The sequence below is a fragment of the Somniosus microcephalus genome, chromosome 21 (genome assembly GCF_052327205.1).
Source record: "Somniosus microcephalus isolate GS21.2 chromosome 21, FLI_Smic_1.0, whole genome shotgun sequence".
Classification (NCBI taxonomy): Eukaryota; Metazoa; Chordata; class Chondrichthyes; order Squaliformes; family Somniosidae; genus Somniosus; species Somniosus microcephalus.
The window spans coordinates 29774663-29800154 of record NC_141007.1 but is presented as its reverse complement, the minus strand read 5'-3'; the positions used below and the strand labels follow the sequence as shown (position 1 = coordinate 29800154).

The following is a 25492-nucleotide window of genomic DNA, read 5'->3' as shown; positions in this document are numbered from 1 at the left end:
TAAAAATGAAATTAGTAAAGCAAAGAGGGAGCATGAAAAATTCTTGGCAAGTAAAATCAAGGATAACCCAAAGATGTTTTATAAATATATTAAGAGTAAGAGGATAACTAAAGAAAGGGTAGGGCCTATTAGAGATCATGAGGGTAATCTGTGTGTGGAGGCAGGAGACGTCGGTAGGGTTCTTAATGAATACTTTGCGTCTGTTTTCACAAAGGAGAGGGGCGAATCAGACATTGCTATTGGGGGGAGGGAGGAGTGTGAAATATTAGATGAAATAAACATAGTGAGAGAGGAAGTATTAAGGGGTTTAGCAGTTTTAAAAGTGGATAAATCCCCAGGCCCAGATGAAATGTATCCCAGGCTGTTAAGCGAAGCAAAAGAGGAAATAGCAGAGGCCCTGACCATCATTTTTCAATCCTCTCTGGCTTCAGTTGTGGTGCCAGAGGACTGGAGGACTGCTAATGTGGTACCCTTGTTTAAAAAGGGTGAAAAGGATAGGCCGAGTAATTACAGGCCAGTCAGTTGGTGGTGGGAAAATTATTGGAAAGAATTCTGAAGGACAGGATAAATCTTCATTTAGAAAGACACGGATTAATCAGGGATAGTCAGCACGGATTGAATTTTTTGAGGAGGTAACAAGGAGGGTAGATGAGGGTAGTGCGTTTGATGTAGTGTATATGGACTTTAGCAAGGCTTTTGATAAGGCTCCACATGGCAGACTGGTCACGAAGTTAAAAGCCCATGGGATCCAGGGCAAAGTGTTATGTTGGATTCAAAACTGGCTTGGAGACAGGAAGCAGAGGTTATTGGTTGATGGGTATTTTTGTGACTGGAAGGCTGTTTCCAGTGGGGTTCCGCAGGGCTCAGTACTAGGTCCCTTGCTTTTTGTGGTATATATCAACGATCTTGACTTGAATATAGGGGGTATGATTAAGAAGTTTGCAGATGATACTAAAATCGGCTGTGTGGTTGATACTGGAGAAGGAAGCTGTAGACTGCAGGAAGATATCAATAAATTGGTCAGGTGGGCAGAACAGTGGCAAATGGAATTCAATCCAGAGAAGTGTGAGGTAATGCATTTGGGGAGGGCTAACAAGGAAAGGGAATACACATTAAATGGCAGAACACTGAGTAGTGTAGACGAACAAAGGGACCTTGGAGTGCATGCCCACAGATCCCTGAAGGTAGCAGGCCAAGTAGATAAGGTGGTTAAGAAGGCATACGAAATGCTTGCCTTTATTAGCCATGGCATAGAATACAAGAGCAGGGGGGTTATGCTTCAACTGTATAAAACACTAGTTAGGCCTCAGCTAGAGTACTGCATGCAGTTCTGGTCACCACATTACAGGAAAGATGTGATTGCACTAGAGAGGGTACGGAGGAAATTTACAAGGATGTTGCCAGGAGTAGAGAATCTTAGCTATGAGGAAAGACTGGATAGGCTGGGTCTGTTTTTCTTGGAACAGAGGAGGCTGAGGGGAGACCTTATTGAGGTATATAAAATTATATGGGGCATAGATAAAGTAGATAGAAAAGACCTATTTCCCTTAGCAGAGGGGTCAAAAACCAGGGGGCACAGATTTAAAGTAATTGGGGGAAGGTTTAGAGGGGATTTGAGGGGAAATCTCTTCACCCAGAGGGTTGTGGGGGTCTGGAACTCTCTGCCTGAAAGGGTGGTAGAGGCAGGAACCCTAACCACATTTAAAAAGTACTTGGATGTGCACTTGGGATGCTCTAACCTGCAGGGCTACGGACCAAGAGCTGGGAAGTGGGATTTGACTGAATAGCTCTTTGTTGGCCGGCGCGGACACGATGGGCCAAAATGGCCTCCTTCCATGCTGTAACTTTCTATGATTCTATGACTGGGATTAAAGGTTTAAAGGCAAATCTGTTTTTTCAAATCCTAGGTCCTGTCAACATTAAACATTTCAAAGCCATTTATGCTTCACCCCAGGTTCAGTGGATAACTGGTGAGACACTGAATCATATCTGAACCATACCAGTGGCTCAGTGGGTAGCACCCTTGCCTCTGAGTCTAGACGTTTGTGGGTCCAAGTCCACACTCCAGAGACCTGAACATAAAAATCTAGGCTGACACTCCAGTGCAGTACTGAGGGAGTGCTGCGCTGTTGGAGGTGCCATCATTTAGATGAGATGTTAAACTGAGGCTCTGTCTGCTCTCTCAGGTGGACATAAAAGATCCCAAGGCACTATTTCGAAGAAGAGCAGGGAAGTTATCCCCGGTGTCCTAGCCAATATTTATTCCTCAATCAACATAACAAAAACAGATTATCTGGTCATTATCACATTGCTGTTTGTGGGCGCTTGCTGTGTGCAAATTGGCTGCCGCATTTCCTACATTACAATAGTGACTTACATTTTTTAAAAAGTACTTAATTGTCTGTAAAGCGATTTGGGAAGTCAGGTGGTCATGAAAGGTGCTATATAAATGCAAGTCTTTCTTTCTTGTCTTGAGTTACTTGCTCTCAGATGAGACAGTGCTGAGAACATTCCAATCTGACCTCAATAGCACCAGGCTGGGAAAGGGAAAAGTCACCTATTCCTGATAGAAATTCAATGATTCCTCGCAGAAATGTACTGCAGGGACATTGGATGGGGACAAGATAAGGCTCACACATGCTTCAGTGAGGCAACCAGAAACTAATTCCAAAGTAAGGAGAGGAGAAACTGAAAGAAGACCAGAAAATAAGAATGTAACAGATCCAAAAGTTAATTATGAATTGGGATGAAGATTAAGTTAATTATGAATTGGGATGAAGATTTAGTTAAGGCCATTGCTTCATCACATAGAAACAGATATTTAAGACTAAAAAGGAAATCACCCAAGGAAGACAGTAAAAAAAATACAATAGCAAAATACTGCGGTTGCTGGAAATCCGAAATAACAACAGAAAACGCTGGAAAAACTCAGCAGGCCAGGCAGCATCCGTGGAGAGAGAAATAGAGTTAACAGTTCAGGTCGAAGACCTTTCGTCAGAACTGGAAAAAAGCAGGAAATGGAATGTCATTCTTAAGGGGCAAAAGTGATATTCAACGGGGCAAGGACATGCCCTCTGCTTCAAGGGGTGCGGGGGTGGGGTGCGAGGGGGGGTGGGGGTAAATTCAAAACGAATCTGTGGAAACATTATTTCAGTGAGCAAGTTGTAAATCCATGGAACAGCCTCTCTAGGGAGACTGTGGAAGCCATTAGTATTGATTAATTCAAAATGCAAATTAGATCCCTTTACTTCAGAAAATAATATTTTGGAATTCAGTACATGAGTAATTTGAGAGATGACTTATGATATGTGTAGCACGCTTGGGAGGAAGAGGTGACTCTGGACCTATGCTTTACAAAGCTTTCGATCACTCGGGGTTTCCTTGCCTCCTGTCTGAGTCTGTCGTCACCTAATTGATAGAGATTGATTGCTATGGTTAGTCAGCAACTCCATTGGTGTTGGGATCATGCGGCTACCAGGATAGTAGAAGGTGAATTAGATGGATCTTGGTCTTTTTTCGGCCTGCAATTCCTATGTTCCCATGTTCTATTATTTCAACAATATCTGGCACAATTGATGAAAATGGCTAACTTACTTTATTTTGAGTGCTTAATCCAATATATAATGGCTCTCAGAGTACGCCGTCGTATTCCCATTGAAATGACCCGCAAGTTTGGGATTTTGCAAGTGCATGCATGCGGCCTGTCAACGTACTCGATGACAGGCCATCCGCGGGGGCCACAAAAAAAGCAATTGCTGGCGCAGAGTTGGGCTATTTGCCCTGCGACTGGCCAGCAATTGCCCATCTAAAACTTATGGTTGATGTAAGCAGGCACAGGGCCTGCTTGCATCAGCATAACGGGATATCTAAGGCTTAAATGGAACATTTTCCATTCCAGAATTATGCACATACACTGTATTAAATGAGTTTATGCAAATATTGACCTGGATTACAGGTTTAATGATGTATAAAATTATCAAAAAATTAAACTTTTATGGAGGTTGGTGGAATGAAGGTAATTAAGAATAAAATTCCAATACTGTTATTTGTATAGTTATTACATTTCTAGATTCCATTGCATCTCTTTAGGGGATTCCCTTCATAAAAGATTGAAATGGAATTCTGCTTACTGATTGGAGGAGCAGGCCCAAGCAATTCCAGGTATGCTTCCGCTTCGCCTGCGTCCCTGGAATCCGTGGGCCATTTCGCTGCCCTCTGCCTTGAGGCCTGAGACCGCAGCTTTTAGCAGCCTGGGTGCCAAGGAGTCATACCTAGCACAAAGGAAGATGGCTGTGGTTGTTGGAGGTCAATCATCACAGCCCCAGGTCATCGCTGCAGGAGTTCCTCAGGGCAGTGTCCTAGGCCCAACCATCTTCTGCTGCTTCATCAATGACCTTCCCTCCATCATAAGGTCAGAAGTGGGGATGTTCGCTGATGATTGCACACTGTTCTGTTCCATTCACAACTCCTCATATAATGAAGCAGTCCATGCCCACATGCAACAAGACCTAGACGACATTCAGGATTGGGCCGATAAGCGGCAAGTAACATTCGTGCCACACAAGTGCCAGGGAATGACTATCTCCAACAAGTGAGAGTCTAACCACCGCCCCTTGACATTCAATGGCATTACCATCGCCAAATCCCCCACTATCAATATCCTGGGGGTAACCATTGAGAGAAACTTAAATGGACTAGCCACATAAATACTGTGGCAACAAGAGCAGGTTAGAGGCTAGGTATTCTGCGGCGAGTGTCTCACCTCCTGACTCCCCAAAGCCTTTCCACCATCTACAAGCCACAAGTCAGGAGTGGGATGGAATACTCTCCACTTGCCTGGATGAGTGCAGCTCCAACAACACTCAAGAAGCTCGACACCATTCAGGACAAAGCAACCCGCTTGATTGGCACACCATCCACCACCTTAAACATTCACTTCCTCCACCACCGGCACACCGTGGCTGAAGTGAGTACCATCTACAAGATGCACTGCAGCAACTCGCCAAGGCTTCTTCGGCAGCACCTCCCAAACCCATGACCTCTTCCACCTAGAAGGACAAGGGCAGCAGGCACATGGGAACACCACCACCTCCAAGTTCCCCTCCAAGTCACACACTATCCTGACTTGGAAATATATCGTCGTTCCTTCATCGTCGCTGGGTCAAAATCCTGGAACTCCCTCCCAAACAACACTGTGGGAGCACCTTCACCACACGGACTGCAGCGGTTCAAGAAGGCGGCTCACCACCACCTTCTCAAGGGCAATTTGGGATGGGCAATAAATGCTGGCCTTGCCAGCAATGCCCACATCCTGTGAACAAATAAAAAAGGAGGTACTTTCATAATTGTTTTGCGGGTCGGAGGCGTGCTCTGGAGGTAATTTCTAGCCTTAGTAATTAGTGCTTGTTGTTTCAGCCACTATACCCCTGCATCTAGAATCTCGCTGCCCAGAACCTTCTACTTCACCAGCTGCCTCCCGGTTTTCAAAAACCTCATAAAAAACACACCTGTTTGACTGGACATCCTCTACCGACAACCCACCCCCATAGCAATCTTTCCTGATTTTATCTTTCTCCCTCCTGCTCGGTGTTCATTGTTTTTCCTTTACCCTCTAAAGCACTTTGGGATGTCTTCCTGTAAGTGAGGAGTGCTATGTAAGTGTGAGTTGTTGGAAAGCAAATGTAGGTGCCAATTCTAATTAAATGGTTTCTTGGTAATTGCACTGAAAACAACATTACTCTCAGAAGATCACGATCCTAAAGGTAATGTCATTCAATCCTTCTAATCCACACTTCCGGACTTATATGAAAATATCTTATGTACGTTAAGTCTAACCAGCGACCAAAGCTCACCTCAGAGACCGACATGTGCTCGGCTCCTTCTCTATATACTTCCGCCTCGTTCGCAAAAAAAAATGATTTTAAATAGCTTACGACACATGATTGCTTCAGAAACATTTTGAGTAAACTATTGTCAGCAATATTCTTCTGAGTTATATTTAAAAGGGAAAGAAGGTCAATTTACACTGACGTCTCAAAACTGAAGACGTCTTTCGGCCATTTGTTGAAATATCTCAGCTAGCCTACGCAGACTAATGTGTCTACCAACTGTTGCCGACATCCCATATGCACTGGTCAGCACTCTGCTTTATAATGAGCTTACAAGCTGAGAACTAACTGCTCTCATCAACTGTGGAGTTTTCACTTGTTTACATTTTCACTAAATGGAAGAGAGACACTTCCCTAACAAGGAAGAAAAGTAAATCCCAAATCATTCTCACCCACCTTCCAGCATTCAATTTCAAACTATGGAGGAAACACGACTCTGGTTGCAAAATAGTAGTGGAAATTGTCTTGGTATTCTTAATGGCATCGTAAATACAGGAAACTTTCGATTTACCGGCACCTAAATAACCGGAAATCTCGGTTAACCGGCAAAATTCAGGAGTAGGTTCAGGTAAGTTTTACTTCATATTGTACTTGCCTTCCTCGATCTGTTGCTGTGCAAGGGTGTGGCTGCAGCTGTTGCTAAGCTACAGAGACGCTTGGAACTTGTGGCCATTGTTCTGCACCCGTTGCTAAGCAACAGGGTTTGTTGCTTTATACAGAGCTCTCAGCTCTCCGTATCTTTCACTATAGCTTTCGATTATCCGGAATTTTTGATGAACCGGCACCACGTCGGTCCCGTCGGTGCCGGATAAAAAAAAGTTTCCTATACACTTTTTAAACATATTTAATGATTTCACCTGGCATACTGACCAGAGGAAATCTTCATGACCCAATTTATAATATCACTACACATAGAAACCTGAGCAATTCTTCCCCATATACTGACAGAATCTAGGAATGCAAAATGATGCAGACGAAGAAGGCAAGGAATACAAAAAATGTCATATTTGTTATAGTTTATTAATGTGCATGTGTGGCATTCTACATTCACTATGAGATCATTTCAAGAGGAACCTCTAATGCAATATCCAGTGGAAATATTTAAATATAATTCAGTTTTACTCCATTTATATTACTTGGTAGTAAAACAATATAACTAACACGCCAATGTGATGTGGTACCATAAACTTAAACAGCAAATAGAGAACAGTAGCCCTGACGAAAGGTCATCGACTTGAAACGTTAACTCTGCTCCTCTCTCCACAGATGTTGCCTGACCTGCTAAGTCTTTCATAGAACCATTAAATGATACAGCACAAAAGGAGGCCATTTGGCCCATCGTGCCTGTGCCGGCTCTTTGAAAGAGCTATTCAATTAGTCCCACTCCCCCTGCTCTTTCCTCTTGTTGCCTCTGGTTCTTTTGCCAATTACCTTAAATCTGCGTCCTCTGGTTACCGACCCTTCTGCCACTGGAAACAGTTTCTCCTTATTTACTCTATCAAAATTCTTTATGATTTTAAACACCTCTATCAAATCTCCCCTTTACCTTCTCTCCTCTATGGAGAACAATCCCAGTTTCTCTAGTCTCTCCACGTAACTGAAGATTTTCATCCCTGGTACCATTCTAGTAATCTCCTCTGCACCATCTCTAAGGCCTTCACATCCTTCCTAAAGTGTGGTGCCCAGAGTTGGACACAATACTCCAGCTGGGGCCTAACCAGTGCTTTATAAAAGGTTTAGCATAACTTCCTTGCTTTTGTACTCTATGGGCTCGATTTTGTCAATGGGGAGCTTTTGGAGGTGGGATTACAATTTTTTGTGTCCCGCCTCCATTGACTTGTGGCCAACCCACGCTATTTTCCCTTGATTGACCTTGTTAAGCCCAACCAGTGGGCTCAGCAGGCCAATTAAGGGACACCTAGTTAATGGTGACGTCAGTGATTGACATTTCATCTGCCAAGAGCTTTTGACAGATGAAAAATCAGCGTTTGAGAGCTCTGTGAAGCTGTCAAACACTGACAATTTGTCTTCTAACTTGAGTCCTTCTACTCAGACTTAGTTAGAGAGCTCTCTAGACCAGAAAGCAGAGGCTGCAGCTTTTGACAGTTCAGCGGCCATTCTGCTTTCTGTGCCGGTGAGCTGAGGGGCTCCCGAGAACTGAAGGAAGGAAGCCTGCAGGAGAAAGTAAAGGTAAGTAAAACCTATTAAAACACTTTACACTTACCTCACACACTTACCTCTGCACACATGCACCCATCACTCACCTGCACAACGGACATCTCGACCCCTCCAACCCCTGCAGACCGACGGTCCGCCTCGCTAACTTGGCGTGGTTTAGAGCCGTCGGACAGCCCACACTTCAGGGCTAAAAATAGGGATTAGGCAAAAAACTGCCTGTTAACTACATGTTAACAGGCAGTTAATTGGCACTAATCCCCTTCCCGCCTCGGAGAGGCAGCTCCCAGCACAGGTCGGGTGCCCGCCTCCTGGGACATTGGCACGGAGGCGGGTTGGGGGCGGGATGGGTTCCTGCTCCCCGATTCTGCAATTTTCCCACCACTCCCGCCTCCAAACCCGCCTCATCGGGGCTTGGAAATTCGAGCCCTACATATCTAATTATAAAGCTAAGGAACCTGTATGCCTTTTTAATAGACTTCTCAGCTTGTCCTGCCACCTTCAAAGACATCTGTACAACCCCAGGACTCTCAGTTCCTGCACCCCCTTTAGAATTGTACCATTTAGTTTATATTGCCTCTCCTGATTCTTCCTACCAAAATGTATTACTTCATACTTCACTGCGTTACATTTCATCTGCCATGTGTCTGTCCATTTCACCAGTTTGTGTCCTCCTGAAGTCTGTTACTATCCTCCTTGCTGTTTACTACATTTCTGAGTTTCATGTCATCTGCAAACTTTGAAATTATGCCCTGTATACCCAAGTCCAAGTCGTCCTGGGGGACAGCACTTCACATTTCCCACCAGTCTGAAAAACAAACATTTACCGCCATTCTCTGCTTCTTTCCCTTAGCAAATATCGTATCCACGCAGAAACTGACCCTTTAATCCTGGCTAACAAGTCTATTATGTGGTACTTTATCAAACGGCTTTTGAAAGTCCATGTACACAACAACAGCTACACTACCCTTATCAACTCTCTCCATTCCAGCATTTTCTGTTAATTAATGACACTTATGCTGAAATAGAGCAGAGTGGAATTTCAAGGTGTACACACTAAGCACTGGTGCATTGCCATTCCAACAGTATATCAGGGCCAATTTGAAGCCACATTGAGAACTTATTTTCTAGTCCATGGTTGTAAAAGGCCCTTCCAAACCATTCCCTGAAGGTATAACCATGAGGGCAGGTTCGCAAAAGGGGTTCAAAATAAAAGTTGACATTGAACTTAAATGGTTTCACAGATTTCTGTGCCTGCATGCTTAGGTGCATCCACAGATTTCACTTCCCCTGATTGGAGTGTGATGCAGAGCCAGCAGTATAACTCATGTTTACTGTCTCTACATCTCTCCAAGCAGGTGCTGGCCTCAAACCAGTATCTGCAGTATAATACAAAAGCAAAATACTGTGGATGCTGGAAACCTGAAATAGAAACAGAAAATGCTGGAAATACTCAGCAGGTCAGGCAGCATCTGTGGAGAGAGAAACAGAGTTAACGTTTCAGGTCGATGACCCTTCGTCAGAACTGGAAAATGTTGGAGATGTAACAGATTTTAAGCAAGTGTAGGGGCAGGGAAAGGGGGGAGGGGAGGAAAGAACAAAAGGGAAGGTCTGTGATAGGATGGAAGGCAGGAGAGATTAAGAGACAAAAGGGATGATGGTACAAAGCAAAAGGAGATGGTAATGGGACAAATAAATAAACAAAGTTTGAGTCTAGAAGAGGTGTGAATGGGAATAGTAGAATCATCAACAGCTGCCATGTGAAAAAATAGGGGCAAAGGTTATGGTCTGAAATTGTTGAACTCGATGTTGAGTCCAGAAGGCTGTAAAGTGCCTTATCGAAAGATGAGGTGCTGTTCCTCGAGCTTGCGTTGAGCTTCATTGGAACAGTGTAAGAGGCCGAGAACAGAGAGGTCAGAGTGGGAGTGGAGCGGAGAACTAAAGTGACAGGCGACCGGAAGCTCGGGGTCCCCCTTATGGACTGAATGGAGGTGTTCCGCAAAGCCGTCACCCAATCTGCGTTTGGTCTCCCCAGTGTAGCGGAGACCACATCGTGAGCAGCGAATACAGTATACTAAATTGCAAGAAGTACAAGTAAATCGCTGTTTCACCTGGAAAGAGTGTTTGGGGCACTGGACAGTGGGAAGGGAGGAGGTAAAAGTGCAGGTGTTGCATCTCCTGCGCTTGCACGGGAAGGTGCTGTGGGAAGGGGAATGGGTGTTGGGGGTGATAGAGGAGTGAACCAGGGTGTCGTGGAGGGAGTGGTCCATTCAGAATGCTGAAAGGGGAGGGAAAGATGCGTTTGGTGGTGAGAATCACGCAGGAGGTGGCGGAAATGGTGGAGGATGATCCGTTGAATGTGGAGGCTGGTGGGGTGAAAGGTGAGGACAAAGGGAACCCTATTGTGTTTCTGGGAGTGAGGGGAAGGGGTGAGAGCAGAATTGCAGGAAATGGAATGGACACGGTCGAGGGCCATGTCAACCGTGATAGAGGGGAATCCTCGGTTGAGGAAAAAGGAAGACATATGGAAGCACTAGTATGAAAGGTGGCGTCATCAGAGCAGATGCAACGGAGACGGAGAAACTGGGAGAATGTAATAGAGTCCTTACAGGAAGCAGGGTGGGAGGAATTATAGTCCAGGTAGCTGTGGGAATCAGCGGGCTTATAGTGGATGTTTTTCAATAGCCTATCCCCAGAAATGGTGATAGAGAAATTGAGGAAGGGAAGGGAAGAATCGGAGATGGACCATGTGAAGGTGAAGGAAGGGTGGAATTTTGAAGCAAAATTAATGATATTTTCTAGTTGAGGACGAGAGCAGGAAACGGCACCGATACAGTCATCAATGTACCGGAAGTAGAGGTGAGGGAGGGGACCCAAGTAGGACTGGAACAAAGAATGTTCCACATATCCCATGAAAAGTCAGACATAGCTAGGACCCATGCAGATTCCCATAGCAATACCTTTAACTTGGAGGAAGTGAGTGGAGTCAAAGGAGAAGTTGTTCAATGTGAGAACAAGTTCAGCCAGGCGGAGGAGGGTGGTGGTGGATGGGGACTGGTTGGGCCTCTGTTCAAGGAAGAAGCGGAGCTCCCTCAGGCCGTCCTGGTGGATGGAGGTGTAGAGGGATTGGACGTCCATAGTGAAAAGGAGACGGTTGGGGCCAGGAAACTGGAAACTATTAAAGTGGCGGAGGGCGTCGGAAGAATCGTGGATGTAGGTGGGAAGGGACTGGACAAGGGGAGAATAAATAGATTCGAGAAAGGAAGAAATCAGTTCCGTGCTTGCATCAATAGTAAGACTTCCGTGCGCAATCATTGGCCAGTCGCTGGGCAAATAGCCCAACTCTGTGCCAGCGATTGCTTTTTTGGGGCCCCCATGGATGGCCTGTCAATGCATACATTGACAGGCCACAGTTCCGGATTTTGCGCATGCACAGCATACTCTGAGAGTACGCTGTCCCAAACACTGTAATTTCAAGGCCAATATATTTTTATTTTGATTTCTGATTTCCAAAATTTGCAGTTTTTCTTTCCATTCGTACTGTATGAAATTATTTCTGCTCAGCTGTTCCTTTCCCCATTCTTTTTCTTCATTCCTTCAATTCTCTCTATTTTATTTTGATTATTTTAGCAACTTTTATTTAATTTCTAATACACATTAATCGATCCCAACCCCATTTTTATAATGTTGAAAACAGTTTACATATCTCACCTCTTGGATCTCACTCTCCATTTGGAAGTGGGAGGAAAGTCCCTATAAATTGGCGTCAGATTGGTTGAAAATCAGCTCAAAATAATTTTCTAACAGCCAGTGAATTGCCACAAGTCTCAAGATCCACACAGTCATATTATAGACAGGATCAGGACGATCTTATATGCGATTTTGCAAGTGAATGAGCAATAGCTGCCATTGAATTTGTTATTTTGATGGAAGCCAAGGAACCTGATCACATCTAGATGAGATCGTTCGTCTACGACATGGTTTAGAGCCAATTGGAAGCTTGAGTGCAGATATCATATGAATTGGGATACTGGAACTGTTTAAGGAGGAAGAAAAGAGTAAATAATTCCCTGTGCCCTCTGCTGCATTCTTATTCACAACCATATTTAGCAGTCACGAGTACTTTGGGGTTGCCAACATTGCCCCTGGCAGTGAACTCACCACACACACATGTTCCGCAACATGTTTTCGTGATCCTTGTATAAACAACCAGCACAAGACTTTTCATAGCTCCTGCCACATGCTTATATGTAATAGAAGATTCAGGCAGTGCCTGAGCCTTGGACTGCATACATGGACTCCATGTCTAAATCTGTCACTCTCTATTCTAGTTGGGTATTGAGATGGTGGTTTGGGAGAAGAGAAGGGTGGTAGTTGAGTATACTACATTTAGGCCTAACTGGAATCAACTGCTTGTTTATTATTTTACACGTGCAGTTCTAAATTTTAATGATACAGAGATTGCATGCAACAATAAATTGCTTAAATCATGAGATGAAAGGTGGTTAAAATTCTAATGAGCTAGGCATGGAAGTTGTTTCTGAAAAGAAGCAAATTGTTACCCTGTCTCAGTAATCGATGAACACCTCACACCCATTGCATTGGCAAGTCTCTAGTCCCAGTCGCTTGGCTGGCATAGGCCCTCATAGAGTCATAGAGTCATAGAGTAATACAGCACGGATAGAGGCCCTTCGGCCCATCGTGTCCGCGCCGGCCATCAAGCCCTGCCTAATCTAATCCCATATTCCAGCATTTGGCCCGTAGCCTTGTATGCTATGGCATTTCAAGTGCACATCCAAATGCTTCTTAAATGTTGTGAGGGTTTCTGCCTCCACAACCCTTTCAGGCAGTGAGCTCCAGACTCCAACCACCCTCTGGGTGAAAAAGTTCTTTCTCAAATCCCCTCTAAACCTCCCGCCCTTTACCTTGAATCTATGCCCCCTAGTTATTGACCCCTCTACTAAGGGAAAAAGCTCCTCAGCATCCATCCTATCTATGCCCCTCATAATTTTGTACACCTCAATCATGTCCCCCCTCAGCCTCCTCTGCTCCAAGGAAAACAAACCCAATCTGCCCAGTCTCTCTTCATAGCCGAAGCGCTCCAGCCCTGGTACCATCCTGGTGAACCTCCTCTGCACCCTCTCTAACGCGATCACATCCTTCCTGTAGTGTGGCGACCAGAACTGCACACAGTATTCCAGCTGTGGCCTAACCAGTGTTTTATACAGCTCTATCATAACCTCCTTGCTCTTATATTCAATGCCTCGGCTAATGAAGGCAAGTATCCCATATGCCTTTTTTACCACCTTATCCACCTGTTCCGCCGCCTTCAGGGATCTGTGTACTTGCACACCCAGATCCCTCTGACCCTCCGTCTTGCCTAGGGTCTTTCCATTCATTGTGTATTCCTTTGCCTTGTTAGTCCCCCCAAAGTGCATCACCTCGCACTTTTCCGGGTTAAATTCCATTTGCCACTGTTCCGCCCATCTGACCAACCCATCTATATCGTCCTGCAGACTGAGGCTACCCTCCTCGCTATTTACCACCCTACCAATTTTTGTATCATCCGCGAACTTACTGATCATACCCTTTACATTCATATCCAAGTCATTAATGTAGACCACAAACAGCAAGGGACCCAGCACCGATCCCTGTGGTACCCCACTGGCCACAGGCTTCCAGTCACAGAAACAACCTTCGACCATCACCCTCTGCCTTCTGCCACTAAGCCAGTTTTGTATCCAATGTGCCAAGGCACCCTGGATTCCATGGGCTCTTACCTTCTTGACCAGTCTCCTGTGCGGGACTTTATCGAAGGCCTTACTGAAATCCATGTATACCACATCCACTGCGTTACCCTCATCCACACACCTAGTCACCCCCTCAAAAAATTCAATCAAATTAGTCAGACATGATCTCCCCTTGACAAAGCCATGTTGACTATCCCTGATTAATCCTTGCCTCTCCGAGTGGAGACAAATTTTGTCCCTCAGGATTTTTTCCAATAATTTTCCTACCACTGATGTTAGGCTCACTGGCCTGTAGTTCCCCGGTTTTTCCCTACTACCCTTCTTGAATAATGGTACTACATTAGCGGTTCTCCAGTCCTCTGGCACATCCCCTGTGGCCAGAGAGGTCCTGAATATATGTGTTAGAGCCCCCGCAATCTCCTCCTTTGCCTCACACAGCAGCCTGGGATACATTTCATCCGGGCCTGGGGATTTACCCATTTTTAGGCCAGCTAAAACCGCCAATACCTCCTCCCTCTCGATGTTAATATGTTCGAGCATATCACAGTCCCCCCGCCCTATTTCTATGTCTACATCGTCCTTCTCCATAGTGAAAACAGATGCAAAAAATTCATTTAGAACCCCTCCTACATCTTCCGGCTCCACACACAGATTGCCACTTTTGTCCCTAATGGGCCCTATTTTTTCCCTAGTTATCCTCTTACCCTTAATATACTTATAAAACATCTTCGGATTTTCCCTTATTTTGCTCGCCAGTGTTATTTCATGGCCCCTCCTTGATCTCCTAATTTCTTTTTTAAGTATCCCCCTGCACTTTTTGTACTCCTCTAGGGCTTCCTCCATCTTTAGCCTTTTGTATCTACCAAAAGCCCTCCTTTTTTTCCTAATCCATTCTCGTATATCCCCTGACATCCAAGGTTCCCTGTGGTTTTTGGAACCACCCTTGACCTTTACGGGAACATGTTGCCATTGTATGATCTCAATCTCCCTTCTGAAAGCCTCCCATTGCTCCGATGCGGATTTTCCTACAAGTAGCTGATCCCAGTCCATTTTGGCCAGATCCTGCCTTATCCTATTAAAATCGGCCTTCCCCCAATTTAGAACCTTTATTTCCGGCCCATCCCTGTCCTTTTCCATGACCACCTTAAATCTTACCATATTATGGTCACTATCACCAAAGTGCTCACCTACTAGCACTTTTTCCACTTGGCCGGCCACATTCCCTAGAATTAGATCCAGTACCGCCCCCTCTCTTGTAGGACTTTCTACATGCTGGCTCAAAAAGCTCTCCTGGATGCACTTTAAGAATTCTACACCCTCTGAGCCTTTCACACTCTGACTATCCCAGTTAATATTGGGGAAGTTGAAATCCCCCATTATTATCACCCTATTATTTGCACATTTCTCTGAGATTTGCCTACATATCTGTTCCTCTATCTCCCCCTGACTGTTTGGAGGCCTATAGTACACTCCCAGCAAAGTGCTTGCCCCCTTTTTGTTTTTAAGCTCCACCCCTATGGCCTCATTAGAGGACCCTGCTAATAGATCATCCCTCCTTACTGCAGTAATTGACTCCTTAATTAATATTGCGACACCCCCTCCTCTTATACCTCCCCCTCTGTCTCGCCTGAAGATTCTGTGCCCCGGAATATTGAGCTGCCACTCTCGCCCTTCCCTCAACCATGTCTCCGTGATAACAACAATATCATACTCCCATGTGTTTATCAACACCTTCAGTTCATCCACCTTATTTGCAAGACTCCTTCCATTAAAATAGATGCCATCCAGCCTTGCCCTTATATATTTGCCCTGTCTACCAAGCTGACTTGTTTTTTTCTCTATAATTGGCAGCACATCCCCCCCCTATTTCAGCTCCCCTCTGTATCCCATCCCCCTGCCAAGTTAGTTTAAACCCCCCCCAACAGTGCTAGCAAACCTCCCCGCAAGGATATTTGTCCCGCTCTGGTTCAGGTGCAACCCGTCCGACTTGTACAAGTCCCACCTTTCCCAGGAGCAGGCCCAGTGATCCAGGAAAGTAAAACCCTCCCCCCTACACCAACTCTTTAGCCACGCATTCATCTGCTCTATCCTCCCATTCCTATACTTACTAGAACGTGGCACTGGGAGTAATCCAGAGATTACAACCTTTGAGGTCCTGCTCTTTAATCTGTTACCTAGCTCCCTAAATTCTTGATGCAGGACCTCATCCCTCTTTTTACCTATGTCGTTGGTACCAATGTGGACCACGACCACTGGCTGTTCACCCTCCCCCTCCAGAATGCCCTGCAGCCGCTCAGTGACATCCTTGACCCTGGCACCAGGGAGGCAACAAACCATCCTGGATTCACGTCTACGGCCACAGAAACGCCTGTCTGTTCCCCTTACTATAGAATCCCCTACCACTATTGCTCTCCCACTCTTTTTCCCCCCTTCCTGGGCAGCAGGAGCACCCCCAGTGCCAGGAAGTTGGCTGCTGCTGCCTTCCCCTGGTGAGTCATCCCCCTCAACAGTATCCAAAGCGGTATACTTGTTTGAAAGGGGGATGCCCGCAGGGGTTCCCTGCCCTACCTGCCTGCCTTTGTTGCTCCGCCTGATGGTCACCCCCGTGCTGCCCTACCCTGAGGCATGAACAACTCGCTAAACGTGCTATCCACGAGCCTCTCAGCATCGCGCATGCTCCAAAATTCATCCACCCGCAGCTCGAGCGCCGCAATGCGGTCTGCAAGTAGCTGCAGCTGGATGCATTTCCCGCACACATGGTCGCCAGGGACACTGGCAGCGTCCCTGATTTCCCACATGGAGCAAGAGGAGCAGAACACGGGTCTGAGCTCTCCTGCCATGACTTACTCCTTTAATTAATTTAAAAATTTATTCAATACCCCAGTTACAGGTATACTCTAGGGTGCTTTATTTACCAACTGTCCCCACTACACCAGAGACCCTAGAAATTTAACACCACAGAAGTCAAGCTTGTATTGAAAAGAGAGAAATACTCACCAACCAATCACTTACCTGCTCCCTAGTGACGTCACACACTGATTACTTTTTACCTCTCTCCTCTGCTGTTGATTTGGTATGCCTCTGCCTTGGCGCCGGTTTTTAAGCCGGGCTCCTCCTCCGCTGCTGCTCTCCCCCGAACTGGTCGGGCCTCTGCCTTGGCGCCGGTTTTTAAGCCGGGCTCCTCCTCCGCTGCTGCTCTCCCCCGAACTGGTCGGGCCTCTGCCTTGGCGCCAGTTTTTAAGCCGGGCTCCTCCTCCGCTGCTGCTCTCCCCCGAACTGGTCGGGCCTCTGCCTTGGCGCCGGTTTTTAAGCCGGGCTCCTCCTCCGCTGCTGCTCTCCCCCGAACTGGTCGGGCCTCTGCCTTGGCGCCAGTTTTTAAGCCGGGCTCCTCCTCCGCTGCTGCTCTCCCCCGAACTGGTCGGGCCTCTGCCTTGGCGCCGGTTTTTAAGCCGGGCTCCTCCTCCGCTGCTGCTCTCCCCCGAACTGGTCGGGCCTCTGCCTTGGCGCCCTCCTGCCTGATTATGAACACGGTGGATAAAACAGGGACAGAAACACACACTGACTGTCAATTTTTAACAAAAGACTGCTAGGGCACCCTTTCGCCCAAACTCAGAAGGCTAGGATGCATAATAATCGTTAGAAGTGATTGGACCCAAAATTTCTGGGGACGAAGAGACCAGAAAGCCCCATTTCCATCCTGGGGAGCAGGAATTATGGGAAGAACCTGGTTAAGCTGGGATTCCACTCCATTTGCATTGGCTCTTTAAATTCCAGTAGAAGCACCAGGGGCGGTTCTTTGCCCCACCCTCCCTTACATCAAGGGGGCATATGTGGGGAAGTTCCTGGGCTACCCTGGAAACTTTGCCATTTACATCCTTTGGAGGCCTCACCAGAGAGCTGGCATGAGGGACTTAGAGCACCCAACCTTTATTAGGCAAAGGGAATTGATTCTGGAAAGGTTTGATTATCTTCCCAAAGAGGCCCACTTTCGCCATTGGGAGCAGATGATCTGAAGAGGAAAATGTTCTTTGGGGCCTCAGTGGGGCTCATCTCTGCCACTGGGTTTGCATGGCACTGCTCCAACGTTCCAGTTGGTGATTTGGGATAGTTGGTACTGATGCACCCTTGCAGGTGCAATATGTCTGGCCCAGCCATGGTTCCCTCAGTAGGATTTGAAACAAGGTCTCTGGCTTAGGGTTAGAGTGGATAGAGGTTCTACTCTATTGCACTTGTGCTGGCAGAGTGGCCTCGCCTCCACCCCCCCCCCCCACCCCCATCCTTGGAAGTTCGGGGCCAATATTTTGTTTAAGTCAAGCAAGATGACACACTATGTGGAGAAGTAGATCATGTTCATTATTTTGCATTATTATGTGAAGACTGATTGAATTAAGGGAGTCTGGTCATAACTTGCTGTCTGAGAAGTTAAACTTCTTTATGATTCATTCTGGCCTCATTTCACCAAAGTGTGAACAGTCTGCCAACTGAACGAAGAACACATGACAGCATGTTCTAAAGACATGGGGGGGTGGAAATTGGTGATGCCCCGTTTTCGGGTCCATAACATGCGGTGCGGCAACATTGGTCCTTGGGCCTCGTTAACATGTTTACGTGCAGGCTGCCTGTGTCTGTCGCGGCTCCACAGCCAGCTCACACATTTCACTGAGAAGAATAGCGGGCCGCTTGCCTCACCGACAGCTGCCTGAAGAGAAGTCCCAGGAAGGGGGTTTGGAGCAGTAACGGAGGGTGGGAGGGGGGTTGCAATCGCGAGGACTGGGGAGTCGGAGGAACACTCTTGCTCCTCAGGAACTCTTATTTTTATATCTTTTTAAAAACGTGCTTTTTTTGGTGGAGGACGCTGCTTAGGCTGCTATGAACGCTTAAGATCCTGAAATGGAGCAGGCCCAGTTCAATTGGAAACAATTTCTGCCAAGGTGCCTAAAACAGGCGCTGAGCCCCTCATTTACATATGTAAGGGGGCCTAACGCTCGCTTTAGGTAGGCCGACCGACGCACCTGCAAAGCCGCCTTTACCAATACGGCAGCACCCGTAACGCAGGCACAGATCGGGCACAGGTCGCTGTGCCCAAAAATTGGTCCTTTTTGTCTCCACTTTCCACCCGGAAAACGGGCACAGTGTGGATCAATTTCTACCCAATGATATCAAACTTGTGTGTCAATGGGGAAGCATTGCTACATTCTCTGGGTTAGCTGCAGTATTAGTATAAGATATTGGACAGTGCAAGTTAATTCTGGAATGTAAGGGACATGGGATTTGCTTACAGGAGTGACTGATGATGCTGAACTTGAGAAAGTATCTACAGCAGATCTGAATTTGTAACACGTCCCTTAAGCCTTGAAGTTGATTGAATGCTGAACATGTTTGCATCACATTCCTTTGTCCACTATTTTAGCAAAGGCATTAACTCAGTAAGCAGTATGTGTATTAAGAAGTGCTTTATCTGCTTATTCCAAGGAACACCTTGGTCGTGATCTTGCTGGGGAGGCGGGTATGGAGGCGGGGCTGCCGGGAAAATATCAGAATCCGGGGGCGGGAGTCCATCCCGCCTCCAACCTGCCTCCGTGCCATCTTCCCAGGAGGCGGGTACCCAACCCGCGCTGGGTCCCGTCTCCTGGAGGCGGGAAGGGGATTACAGCCACTTAGCTGCCTGTTAACAGATAGTTAACAGGCAGTTAAGAGGATTATCCTCATTTTTCCAGGAGAGGCGCGGGCTTCCCGACATCGGGAAACCCTGCCAGGGTCACCGAGGCGAGCAGTGGGTCTGCGGGGATCGGAGGGGTGCAAAAGTGCACTGTGAAGGTAAGTGATGGTGCAAGTGTGGAGAGGTAAGTATGTGAGGTGAGTGGAAAGTGATAGAAAATGTTTACTTACCTTTGTTTCTTCCTGTAGGCTTCAAGAATTGGGGATGCGGAGAGTCTCGCATCTCACCGGCAGAGATGACAGGTGGCTGCTGCATTCTCCGATGCAACAACCATCTAATTTCTGCTAAAGAAAGAGGTTTGATGAGTCTTGAATAGAAGAACTCATCAAACTACAGAGAATATCAGTGTTTGACAGCTTCACAGAACTGTCAAACGATGACAACGTCATACGCTGACGTTCTCTGTAACCGGCTTCCCCTTAATTGGCCTGCTAAGCCCGCTGGGCGGGCTTAACAAGATCAATCAAGGGAAAATAGCATGGGTTGGCCACAAGTTGATGGAGGTGGGACAATGACCCGACAAGTAGGAGTCCCGCCTCCAACGCGCCCACATTGGCAAAATCACCCCCCTTGTAAATATAGACAAAATGAACGGCACATTTTTAAAATCCAAACTTACAAATTCACTGCACAATAATGCAAAACTGATTTATGTGCTACCTCAAATACTTGGAGGAGATTAAACCCTGTGGCACTGCGTCTCCAGTGATGATGTCATCGCCATACACAGCGCCCCCCTCGCACCCCGGCCGCAAACTTCAGCTGTGGCCCCTGACCTATCACCAGACGTTTTAGCAGCGGCAGCGGCGCTAGTAAAAGGGGCAGGTGTCGGGCAGCCATTCTTGTTGGGCCCACTGCCAGTACCTGCCCCCTTCCCCTTTTTTACCGCGGGGTGCCGGCTGCGATCGCTCAGCCTGACACTCCTCTCGAGTGCTGGGTTCTTTTCATGGCACCTCGCTCCCCGGTTTTGCAGTGAGATGGTGATGAGATACTGTGCAAAATCAGCAAACAGTGCATGCAGCACTAGGCCCCGCCCCTTTAATCAGGGTAGGAGGCCTGCAATGACGCGGCGCTACATGCTGACTCATGTGGCGCTGTTGCATGTAGCATCATGATATTCAGTTGTAGCGTCCCAAGAAGGAGGGGGAATGCTTCCAGTAGCACTCCACCTCCTGCTTGGGGTGCTACAACTGAATTTCCGGCAGGGAGGCGCTAATTTTTTCGGAGCACTAAAATTACCCCCCCCCCGGGGAATGTTAGTGCCCCAAAAGGGGCGACACCCAAGTATCCATGTAAAGAGGTCCATTGGTCCATAGTAGAGAATATGCAGAATTATGGCTCATACTACTCTAAAGGAAATACCATTCTCAAATTATATGGCATCAGATTTAGGCAATTGTAACAGTGCACTCTCAATCTCTGTTCTATTAGCATTATTTAACAACATTTTATTGTGATTAGAAATGTAACAAAAGTACAACATTGTGCAACTCCAAATTAATTAACTTTCTGTGCGACTAATGATGACAGGCTTGGGTATTGATTTTTATGATGTTGGAATATTACATTTAATTAGTATTTAAAAAAAATAGTTTTCAAGGGAGATGAGGCAGGCGGGTAAATAATTCTAGTCTTATACTTTATTCAGTTTTTTTTGTTTGCTTCTAGAATTTAATTGAATTTTTCTTTTTTCTTTTTGTAGATTTTTGGGTTCCTCAAATTTACACATTCCTTCATCAACATCATTTCCAAGAAACAGTAACTTTAAAACATTTCCAATTCAGAAAAAATAACTTAAAGTTGATCGAGAAGCCTTAATGTCAGTAACTGGAAGTGTTACTGGGATGAGTTGAGTCAGATGCTTTATTTTAAACCCAGAGGTGTCAAATTCTGAGCTCAAAGATTCCCAACAGATGGATTTTCCATACAGACCGTACACAACTATATGGAGAAGCTGTCATCGTCATGGGAGATTTGGGATCAGAAGCATCTAATGGTTAGTGTACAATGGTGAACAGCGTACTGGGGAGCATATTTAGTGCAGGATCTAACACTGTTTTGCACTGTTTGCTGATTTTGCACAGTATCTAACAAACTGTGTTTATCTCATCACCATCTCACTGCAAATCCTTCAGCCTGTCCGAAGTTGCCCACCCAATCCCAACTCAAATTCGAACAGCTGTCGTTAGCCCTACTACTGATCAACAACTTGAGTTATTTTACAGATTGCTTGGAGTGTCTCCAATTTAATTTCTGTGTTAATTTTCCGGTCTTTCAGCCAACTAGATTTCTCTATGTCAGCTTCTCCTGAATGAATTCTTGTACCCTAATATCTTTATTTCATGTCATGGCTACAAGAGCACTTTCTGAAAGCATGGAGCAGAAAAGGTCCTGTGAAACATAACTGATTACTATTCACAGGGTGAGCCATTACCCTTTATCACCATAATTTGCACTAATGTTGTCTGGTTAATTACAAATCCTATTCATTACTTTCCACTTTATTCCATGAGCCTTTAACTCAGTTAAAAGATCTGTTGTGGTATCTTGTCAAATGCTTCTTAAAAATGAAGATATATTTACTGTATATCTGCTGTTGGGTAACTTTTTCACTTCCTCAAAGAAGATAAGATAATTTGTGCGGTACATTTTATCCTTGAAGCCATCGTGGTTTATGATTTAACCAACAACAGTAAGCACTACTCACAGATATCTTAGTGCACTTTGTAGGGTGGAGGGAAAACAGTGGGTGCCAAGCGGGGGGAAAAAGGAGAGTGGAATAGCTCGAGATGTCTGAAGGTATGGTCAAAGTCAAGGGTTTTGAGGGGGCTTTTGAATGAAGGTGGCAAAGTGGAGTGATTTAGGGAAAAGGCTCCAAAATGCAGGGGCATAGTGACTGGAAGAGTGGCTACCAATGGTGGAGTGGAGAGAATGGGGAGCAAGGAGTAAATTAGTGTCAATGGAATGAAGGCTGCATTTGGAGATGACTGTAGAATAGATAAAAACAAGACCTTTTACATATCAACTTAATGGTGAAATCTAATATAATGCATTTCCATAGCAATGTAGTGGCTAACTTTATTTAAAATAAATGCCCACTATAACCACAATTCATCACCATGCAAGATGAAACAGTTTAAAGAATACTTATCAAGTAAAATAAACAAGAACACATTTTTCTTGCTGTGCATCAGGGCGTCTATTGGTGTGCATTACAGGCCATCAAACAATGGAGGTGAGATAAAAGGGAGAGTTTACAGAGATTTGAATGAAGTAAAGGGGAAGGCTATTGAATGATTTCATCTATCTCAAGGTAGACTGCAATAAAGGTAACGTGGTCAAACTGGGGTACAGTTTTTAGAATGCATTCAGGACTGCTTCTTAGATCAGTATGTTTCAAGTTCAACAAGGAAAGATTTTGTCCTGGGAAATGAAGTGGGGCAAATAACTGATGTGAGAGTGGGAAAACAATCAGGAAATTGTGAGCACAACATAATTAATTCCAATGCAAAAATAGAAAAGGATAAAGAAGAATCAAAAGATAAAGATGATAGATTGCAAAAAATGCAAAGTTCAGTAAGATAAGAAGAGATGTGCAGCAAATTAACTGGGTGGAAAAGTTAGTAAATAGGCCCAAGGATTAGCAGTTAGAAATCTTCAGATATGAGATGGGTAGAGTACAAAATATATTACTATAAGGTGGAAAAGGGTAACATCAAATAATAGCATTCTGTAGATAACTAAAGAGCTTAAAACTAAACTGACACTTAAAAGAGAAGCATATAATAAATTCAGAACTAATAGATTCTTATACTATAAGATGAAGTTGGAAGGGTATGTATAAGCATACAAAAAGTAAAAGAATAATTAAAGAGCGGGTAGGATCACTTAAGGATGAAGGTAATTAGTCTAATTGTGGAAAATGGGGTCTGGGAGATATATGAAATAAATATTATCCATCAGATTTTACAAATAATGGTGGACGTAATAAAGTAAGTTTGCTAGAGGAGGCTATGGAACAATTGTTAACTGTAGAAAATAAATCGGTTCCAAAAAAATTAGCTGTACTCAAGGTGGATACATCATGGGGCCCTGATGGCAAGCACCCAGGGCTTTGAGAAGAAATCAGGGAGGAGATAGCAGAGGATCTTGAAGTAAGATATTAAAAATTGGCTATAACAGGGCAAGACAACCAGAATTCAATTGCAACACCAATATACAATGTGGAGGGAATGGGTTAATTCATACTCTGAGTTGAACAATAGAGGTCTGTACATTGCATGAACCCAGCTGAGTTTTAAACATGATTAAGGGACTTCAAATGCTGAGAGATTAAACTGCAAGAACAACTCCTGGAGAGATTGAGAGAGATGTGTGTGTTCGGTCAAGCAGGCCGACACCTATGCACTTAAGAGTCTGTTTGTTGTAATTCACAACAGGGTTCCATTCTTCAAAATATAGTGGGGCTAACTAAAGTGTACTTTGCTTTGCAGAAATGACCCGAAGCGAGACAGAAAGTCTGCGGTTTGCCCACTTTAACAAGGACTGATATCTTAAGAAAACACCTAACAAGCAGAACCATCTGACTACGGGCAAATGGATGGTTGTAAAGTAATTAAGATGAGGCCCATGGTCACAAGAGGTGGCGAGACCAACTGATAATGAAATGTGGGAATTGGGGGCGGCAAGAAGATAACTGTCACGGTTTTATAATTACAATTTAGCTATAACTCTGTATATGCGAATAAGCTTATCCCCGCCCCGAGGGCAGGGCCTTAATTTTTGTATAACTGTGTGGACTTTGAGAGGTTCGTTGGAGCTTGAGCCTTGTGTAGGGACACAAGAAATTTCTCCCCAGGCCTGATTAAACCATTTTGACTTCAATTATTGGGTCTGTCTTTCTTTCAACAAGCCAGTGACGTCGACCTTGTATATCACTTGGTCCGCACTTTGGGGGCTTACATCAATTGGCGACGAGGATGGGATACGTGATCTGAACAAGACTCTCGGACAACAATAACCTAAGATGGGTGAGTATGTTTTAATTACCACCTGTAAAATTAGAGGTTAATCGCTGGCGAGACGTTAAGTCAGAATCGACGTATAAAAGAACTATAAAAAGAAAGACACCTTTAATTGAAGATGGTTAAAAAGTAAACTGCAGATAGGGGCAGGGCGTTCCCTAAAGCCGTGAGGTGGTGAAACCACAGATAGGGGCAGGGCGTTCCCTAAAGCCGCGAGGCGGCGAAACCTCAGATAGGGGCAGGGCGTTCCCTAAGCCGAGTGGCGGCAAACCGAGAGGGACGGAAAGACCCTTATTACCCCGGGAGGCAGGAAATCCTTTTAGCCGAGAGACGGCGAAACCTCAACAAACGAATGAATGGGTGCACCGTAGTGAGTGAATGAAATAAAACCCTACAGTCACAAAGAGGTTAAAATGGACAAGGGTGAGGTCTGTCCCAATGCCTAGCCTGAGCCTGAATTAAGAGGACAGTAGTCCCACGTGATGGCTCGGGACTAAAGGGTTGGTGTGTGTGTTTAACGAAACGGAGTGATTGACAGGAAGTGAGCAACCAATTAGAGTAACGCTATAGGCGCGAGCAACGTAGTGAATAACCCTAATTCACCAACATCGTGAATTAAGCACTAAACGTAGCAGTTAGTTATAACTAAGAGGGTGGAAGAAGTATCCTTGGGGGAAATTTGGGGAGACCCGGGAACTGTCTTTGCCAAAAGTAAAAAGCTCAGAGAAAATGAAGAAGGCAGGGTGGGACCCGGACGATAGACCAGAGGTACAGAGAGAATGGTGGAAGAAACAGACAAAGGACAAATTAGAAAAGGCACACATTATTGTAGCAGCATGTTATAACTGGGAATGCCTGTTCCAGAGAGAGGAGCATAAACAGTATCCAGTAGCCGCAATAGCCCCTACCCCGGATGACTCTCGGGAAAGGCTATGC

At 45.4% G+C, this 25492-nt stretch overlaps 1 protein-coding gene and 1 long non-coding RNA gene across 4 annotated transcripts in view; one reads left to right on the top strand and one right to left on the bottom strand.

Annotated features, from left to right (window-relative positions):
• Positions 1–25492, bottom strand: part of LOC147102673 (RNA-directed DNA polymerase from mobile element jockey) — a 132823-nt gene that overhangs the window by 71060 nt on the left and 36271 nt on the right. The window lies entirely within an intron of this gene.
• LOC147102674 (uncharacterized) lies at positions 20275–24416 on the top strand. The gene is made up of 2 exons (XR_015073047.1): positions 20275–21528; positions 24026–24416. It is a non-coding gene; the product is annotated as an uncharacterized LOC147102674 (long non-coding RNA).